This window comes from Nipponia nippon, unplaced genomic scaffold (genome assembly GCF_047370975.1).
Source record: "Nipponia nippon isolate SJK-2023a ecotype South Korea unplaced genomic scaffold, ASM4737097v1 scaffold_10, whole genome shotgun sequence".
Lineage (NCBI taxonomy): Eukaryota > Metazoa > Chordata > Aves > Pelecaniformes > Threskiornithidae > Nipponia > Nipponia nippon.
In genome coordinates this window covers 37,377,005-37,385,300 of record NW_028262291.1, presented here as the reverse complement: position 1 = coordinate 37,385,300, position 8,296 = coordinate 37,377,005, and the positions used below count along the sequence as shown (strand labels likewise).

Below are 8,296 nucleotides of genomic sequence, written 5' to 3'. Positions count from 1 at the left end.
GACAGCCCATGCTCAGCTAAAAACAAAACTACCCTCTCTTCCATGCACCCAAAAACCTCCCAAACCAGCCGGCAGAAATAAACACAAAGGACATTTTCTCCTGGCCCCACATCCACACTGCTCATCCCAGTGGGAGACGATACAGTACGTAACATTGCTATGTTTCACAATAATTATGTAAGAGAAATCACATGTGGCATAAACAGAACGTATAACAAAGAACAGGGGCATATGTTCAAATAAAGCACTGGTTATGTCAAAACTAGCAACTTGTTTACTCTAGTGGACTCAATAAGTTAACAGGCCCAATGAGCCTAACAACTTTATTATCCACTCCTCTTTTTTTGCTCTTCATTGAGGCTGGAGCTGACTTTTTTTCAGGAATCATTATGTTTATGCAATCTGAGCATATTGTTATTTGCTACTTTCTGCATGATCATTTTGGCACTCTTATGAGAGAAGATGATGATGGTTCTGTCTAAATGTTGGGGGGGATTATCACTGACATGGGAAGTTATTAGGTTTGATGCAATATAGAGAACATTCACAGTCAGAAAACAGCATCTTTCATTTTTAGGAATGGAGGTAATTGTGCTTTGTGACAGTGCACATCCTTAAAACGTTATGTATCATTGCGTACTTAAAAAAGCAGTACACTTTTCATTGATCTTTCAATTTCATTTTGATTTAAAATGCAGATCTTTCCCTCCATTGAAATCTTAGCATTTTTATTTTAAAATGTATCGGAAAAAATCCATTTCAGACATATGCAGCACCATAAATTACTTTTTGTGGTTGAAACAGTATTCGCTTATGTCATGGGTTGAACATCCTCCTTTATTAGAATGCTATTTATTGCCACCAGCTGCAGTGCTTAGCTAGGAAAGTTCTTGACACCAGCGATTGCTTTTCAGCACCAATGCTTCCGGCTGCTAACGGGGGCTTCTATTGCCAAATGCAGCCACCCCGCTTAAACTGTTCCTTCTGGTATACAGACAGCTCCTGTCATTGTTACCCAGCGCAGGAGCTGGGGGAAAGGGATCCGATCTGAACCCACTGCTATGTAATCTCTTTAGCCATAAATCTCCTATAACTTTAAAAGGCCTTGCCAAATACCGCTAGCTTGAAAGCTGTCAAATGTGCTCAGGAAATCTACCCATCAGTAATGGATTTTTTTCAGAATTAAGATGCAAGTTCAGCTTGTGAGCAAAGGACGTTTAATATAACTAGCCTCGGATTTAGTAAAAGAAACAGGGCTTCTGTGTGCATCAGCTACATAGCCACTGGTCTCTATTTTATGAAATTTTAGAGCAGGGAGAAACCAGACAAAGGTAATTACTCTTCTTCTGTTAAGGGCTATTATTACTCCTGCATGAACAGTTAGCACTGCTATTTTCTTTTACCTGTGCTTATGGCAGCCAGGAAAACTAAGCAGAAGGAGTATAAAAGTGGCAGTGTCAACAGATGTCCTACCGAACAGTAAGTGTACCTTACACGGTAAATCTTCAAAGCAGTAGCATGTGTGCGGCTCCTGTGTATGCAAATCCTGTTATTTTATTGATATCATTTGCACACATGCCTTCCTCACAGCTGAACCCTTGAAAAGCCATTACATATAATTGGGCTCAACTAAGCAATAGAGGCAATCAGTGACAGGAGGAGACTGAACTCTTTTAACATGGAAAGAATTCCTTTCCTCCCTCAGAAGAGAAACACCCAGTAGGTCAAAGAGGAAGGTTTCTCTGCAGTATAGCACAGACAAGCCTGTTATACAGATGCCTGAACCACTGGAATCTAGAATTAAAAAAAAAAAGTCAGGCCTGATGAACACAATTTTTCTTTTTGATTAAATAAAAGAATGAGCAAATATACATATAGGCAAAAATGTGTATATTTAAAAACCCTAAAACATTCAAACTAGAATCTTTGCAGAGTTAGGCTCTGCCACACAAGATAACCTAACTAGCAAACATTCTGAATTTTTTTTTTTTTTACTCATTGTGAAAACTGATAGAAGTAGGTGTCCTATTCATCTTACAGACAGATTACAAAAAATAATCATTCTTCTGCCCATAATGCAATTCCTTTACAGATTCAGAATGTACAAGTGACATCTGAAAGTTGGAGTTATTTATGGATCAAAATACAATTACTCTTTATTTCTTATCTTGTCCCTGTGAATAACCTGAAACAGTTGTTAGCAAATTACTTTCTCCTTCATATCTTTAAACTGGAGATAAGTATATGTTTCCTCTAAATGACTCATAAAAATAAACTGGCACAACAGTTTGACTATAAGTGTTATGTGTGACTGAGCAGCCTTCATAAAAATTACTGTTTTCTTTGCATCTATGTGCTCCTTGAGCCAGAGTCTGGGCCGTACTCTGCCCTACACGGTACATCCTAATATACAGCCGTTGTCCACTTCCCCACCACTGGAGGAGGTCTGCTCTGTTACACCGATCCCATTCTAGGCTTTTCTTCGGGGAGTACAAGAGAAGAGATATGATAATGTAACGTCATGAAGAACGGGTCCCTTAAACAGCTCCTCTCCTCTGTTCCAGCTGGACTTCTGCCAATTCAAATGGATGAGTGAGGGCCAACAGACATATTAGTGCAACCCTGTATTTAAAGCTAAATTATCCCCTGGATGACCCTAGAGTCAATTTATGGGTACAGAGACTAATGTACAATAGAGTTCAGAAAGACTCTAAAGCCTAGCTTTGGAAATGCCTTGACACGTGCCACTGGGGGAACACCCTGGGGGGGAGGAAAGGGTAAAACGTATATGTGCTCATTTTCTGTGTTTGTGCAGTGTCCTATTTTTTGATTTTTTTTTAATTTCTTTTTGCCCCTTTGTGACTAAAAAAAAAAAAAACCACGAAGAGAAAGCCCCTCTGAGTTCCCATTATACCAATGAAAATGAAGTCTAGCGATTTTAATTCTTACTGCTGTTTAGAACAGTAATTTATCTCTGCAGACGAGTTGTCCCCTAAGGAGTTCAGTAGTTCAGCAGTATAACTCTTCCTCATCCCTACAGATGCAAGAAATATCTGCCTGCATGGTGCACAAGCATCCTCCATGGTAGCAATGGTGAACAGTAGCCCTCTTGGTTCCCCTTCTCTTAAGGGTCTTCCTGCATGAAGACACCACCAACTTCCTCACAAATGATTTTCTGTATTGTGGGGTAAGCAAGGCAAGGAAGCCAGCAGAAGGAAAATATGTATGAGTATTCGGTCCCTATTCCTTTCTTGGGCCTGGGATCTTAAAAGAATGGGCAGAACAGGTGTCCAAAATGCAAATCATACAACTTGTGTCTGTTTAGTTGGCTGCCAGGTTACCTGGCAGTAAACTCTGCAGGGTGGTACTCTTGGTTTCCACACAAGTTGCTTTGCTGGAAGTTCTGGGCAATTTTTGTAATCCTTCCTTGGTGTAGAGCAACCCTCCTCAGTATTTGATCAGGACTGGGCTTTTCCTAAGTTGCCCTGCTCAATATAAGGTTTCATTCTCACTGCTTTAATTTTTATCTCACTTTATAATTATCAGCTGACTTAGATTAAGCTACCACAGAAACCTGATAAGCTTTAATCAGTTCTCCTGACTCTCCCCAAAATATAAATTTCAGAAACAACTCAGATTTTCAGACCAAGTTAATTATAAAAACAAGCCCACCAAAAACTTTTGAGTAACAAAAAAGGCATGCAGATGCAGCAACATCCTCATTTTCACATAATTTTTTTTTTTCTTTCAGACAAGTAGAGCTATGGATGACATTTTTATGCTCAAGTCTCTTAAATGCATCTTGAAACAAAAGTTTTTTAAGAGAAACATGTAACCCAGAGCAGATAGCAAGTAGCTGTCATAACCGGGGGGGGGGGGGGGGGGGAACAAACAAGAAAAAACAGCAAAGTGAGTTTAGTATATTTTACTGCAATTTCAATAAGTTTAGTTATGATCATAAAAATTATAGTTATGACAATCACAGAGCTCTCTGTTGTCTGGTCATTAATCCTACTTGCTTTCTTGTAGAAGAGTTCACAATTATCCACAGCTTTCCTTTCCATGTAACACTGTTTCCCATATAAACATGCTGCTTTAGTGTTTTATTACTCAAGGCTACTACTGTGCATTAGAGTAGGTATCTGTACCTACTCTGTAGGAGTACGAGTTATACAAACACCAACAGAAGATTCTGGTAAGGTAACACAAGTGGCCAGGTAGTGACTTTTATGCCACTAACTGAAAGAGTCAGGCAGCAATAACAGTCTCCAGAGCAGTTGATTTACAAGCTAAAATCCCTCAATGATCTCTGAGCGCAATGTAAGCGAGAGAGGGATGAAAGGCTATTGCAGGTGCTTGCCCTTATGCAACTGGTCGGTGTGGCAAGCAGGACCACCTTCCTTCATTTGCTCCTTCGAACACAATTATTCCCACCAGCAACAATAATCAAGGACGGCACCTGACCACAGTATAGGAAGATATCTATCCCATTCATACCACCAGATCAATTGCACCAGATATTTAAATGAAATCCCTGTAACAACCACACCACCGGTTTGCATATCGAGCAGTATGCAACTCTGAAGCAGTGATGCATTCAGCTACCTTCTACAGGTTGCATTTTGCTGGTGTTTCCAAAAGCAGAGAAGTAGGGCAAGCTGTTCAAACTCATCTGCCTGAAGCAATCTATCTATCTATCTATCCACCGAGCTTAACTGAGCAGACTAATTTTTAGACGCAAGCATTCAAACCTCCCATTAAGTCACTGTCAGAGACTTTCCAGAACCTTTTGCACTGGCCTCTATTTAGCACATGTATAACTAGCCCTAAAAATGAAGGGCAGGGGCAATTTAAAACCAATGGATGGATTTTCAATAGTAACACAGAAGGATGTACTTCAGGTTTTGGTTGCCTAACTTGAGAGAGTAAATGTGGCAGACAGACTGCAGTCAAATGCTCTTGAAACTTCATGGTTACAGACATGCTAATACAGGCAAGAGCAGTCCAAGACTTAAGTTACCCAAACCAAATAAAACCATATAACATCCAGGTAGGACCTATTCTTTCACACAGTAGAATCCAAAACAAATTTTCCACCCAAGGGAACTAATAAACATCCATACTCAGGCAGCCTGGACAACTGCCTGAGTGGATGCTCAGTCATCTTGAGAAGAAAATCATCCTGCAAAGGTTATTTTGCATAGAGTGGAGAAAGAAATAAAGAGAGAGGGGGGAAGGGGAAAAAATATATTAAAAAAAAAAAAAAAGAAAGAAAAAAGATAGATAAAACAGAAAAAAAAGAGGGGAGAGGAGAAAAAAAAGGAGAAAAAGGGGGGGGAAAACAAAAAATAAACAAAAAAATTTCAAGCAAACAGGGGGACTTTAGAAGAAAACACAGGTTTGCTATCTTTATGAAAAGACCCAAATCAACTAAGGCAACAGATACATCCAGACACTACTCAGGAATTGCAAGATGTTTTTGCCAGAGAAATGTATAGATGTTTTACTTGGATACAACTGGAAACTGAAAACTAAATGCATGCAATAATACAACAAAGCATCTGAATACTCTATGGGACTGTAAACTTATCTATTGAAAAACTTCTGTTCAAAAAGCATTCCACAAAAACAGACTGCAGCATCAAAGTGAGAACACCGTGTAGGATTTAACGTGAAGAAGGACAAGTCAGTGTTAATGGGAAAGAAACACCATATTACAGGTGCTGGTAGCCAAAACCAACAAGCTTGCTTTCAGTAGATCTCAAAAAGTAATTTTTAATTTAAGTACTGGCATTATAGAAAGCCACAAAAAAATGAGACTCCCAGCGCTGGAAGTGAGAACATATTTCATCTCCAGCCAGAATACTAAGTCCATTCCAAAGCTGAGTTATTGGAAGTCTTCCATCGTCTCCAATCACTTATTTTTCCATTCTATTTCCCTCCTATTTTCAAAATGGGTGAGCAAGTATCTTCCATGTAAGTCCAAGCACTAGAAATACACAATATATACATTTATCAGTTTCATAAATATAAAATTCAATGCTCTGCAAAGAACTATATTTAATGCATACCACACTGCTGAAGTAAATTAAGCATAGTTTCAATTAACACTTACATTTTAATTCCACCTCTCCAATATGCCAATACTTTTCTGGGAAAGAAAACAAAAGGAAAAATGCGTTCACAATTTCTCCAAATGTGAACCCATATTCTAGTAATCAAACAACATTATAATTGTTATTTTGAGAATATTACTATCCTGCAAGAAAAGCATGGCAGATACTAAGAATTAACCTGATCTTCTATTAGCTAAACCAGAAACAGTTAGATGCAGTACCTTAGTAATACAACTATGACATAAGATTTTATGTCTTATGACAAACTTGTGCTAGATTTTTATTTAAACTAATTGATTTGTTGATCATTCTGGGAATGCAAATGGTTCTTTAGAAAGCAAAGTGCCATTGGTGTACTTGAAAATGTCCATTAAAAATCATAAGCTGGAAGCAGTCACCAAATAACCATGGCCACGGAAGAAAGTTGTGTACAGTGCCCACCAGGCTTTATTAGAGTTGTAAATCAGAACCCACAGTCTGATTCCCAATTTATTGTTTCTATGGACTTTAGGAAAAACAAAGAGCTGAAGGCATCAATGAAATACATCAATATGCTCTGAGTCAAGCCCTTTCAATAGGGTATCTCAATTCAAAGATCCAAGGAACACATTAGCAACAACAAAACAAGTTCATTTTCAGCATATACATGTACGCTTTAAGCCAAGTAAGAAATGGAGAAGCCCTTTTAAATCCCACACAGGTATTTCCTCACCTTTCCTGATCTGGTGAATACTCCAAGTGCAGGATCACGCAGTCCATGAGTTTCTATTTTCATGAGTACTGCAGTAGTTAAGAGACTTCCTTCAGACTGGCCCAGACAGCTTCTCTAGCTTATTACTAGAGTGGCTTATCCAAAGGGTTTACCCAATTCCCAACCAGCGACACCACTTGAAGTGTCTTCGTGGAACCACGAGCAAATCAGGGGCCTCACACCAAAGCACATGCATGCTCCAGCCAAATCCCAGAACACAGCTGATGGGCGTTGGCCACCTTGCAATGCAGCAGGCTATGCTCACCTTACAGTGAAGGTCAGCTGAAAGCTGCCTGGCAGCAGGAAGCCTGGTTGGCATTTCCTCTTGACCTTTAAAGCCAATTGCCTGCTGCACTTCCAGGCTATTTACTGCTGCTGCAGGGAGAAATGAGATTTGCTTGTAAAAGCCCTTCTCCATAAGAACCAAGGCCTGCATGGGTATCAACCACCTGCTGAGCGCTGCAAACAGTGACCTGTTAATTGCTTAATTGCCTGCTCTGAGGGAGGTTGCCCTGGGTTAGCGTTTTATAGAATCAGACCCAAAGGCTGCTGCAATAACTGAGAATAAAGGTGGTCGATAAGAAAAGCCCTCTTCAGCCAGAGCAAAGAGCCATTTAGCCCAACCTCTCTCTGAGTGGCTAATAAAGTATATTTGGGGGAAAAGCATAGGAACAGGAGAAGCACCTGATAAAACTTCTTCCAGTACAGCCCCTCAAGCTTTCTGCAGCTTAGGAACCTCCTGAACTAGAAGGAATAGACTCTTCTCCATGCTTAAATCTTTAAGGTTAAAAAGCAGCAGGTAGCAGACCTGCTTCCAATCATACCAATGCACAAAGGCTTGTATCCACCGGATGCTGTGAACCTGACAGCTATTTACAACCATTTAGAAGGATGAGTGAGCCTATTGCCAATACTCACTAGAAGAGTGTGTGATAAATGCAGAGGAAAATTTAACATTTCGATCTAGATTATTAGAGAAAACAGTACTTCATCCATCAAATTTCCATCTGTCCTATCTGGGTATGTATCGGCATAGTTCTGTTCTATGTAAGCAGAACGACAAAAGCAGTGGCGGTAGCTCCAGGAGCTTTGTGATAAGCTTCCACTGTGTCTATATGTGCATAGGTGTGCTTAGCACAGAAAAGATTTTACTGCCATGTAACTCCGGCTAGTCCTAAGCATCAATCAGGCGTGACAAGTTACTGCATAAGATCAGGTTGTTCTTGCTCGTGCACGTTTCCATGAGCGTACGAACTTCACCATTGCTGAAAGAACAAAATGACTGGGATCAGGCTGCAGTGGGTGACAGTGCAGCCTGCTGTCCTCTCTGGTACGTGGTATATTCTGTGATGTGCGCTTGGTCCCCTGCAATATGCTGCTATGAGTATTAAGTTCACTATTTTTTTAGTATGAGTCACTTAGGAGCACT

At 39.9% G+C, this 8,296-nt stretch overlaps 1 long non-coding RNA gene across 1 annotated transcript; it reads right to left on the bottom strand.

Annotated features, from left to right (window-relative positions):
• Positions 1 to 5,759: 5,759 nt before the first annotated feature.
• LOC148057157 (uncharacterized) lies at positions 5,760 to 7,219 on the bottom strand. Its single transcript, XR_015702075.1, has 3 exons — positions 6,829 to 7,219; positions 6,116 to 6,151; positions 5,760 to 5,989 (listed from the first exon to the last, which is right to left on the bottom strand). It is a non-coding gene; the product is annotated as an uncharacterized LOC148057157 (long non-coding RNA).
• Positions 7,220 to 8,296: the final 1,077 nt, after the last annotated feature.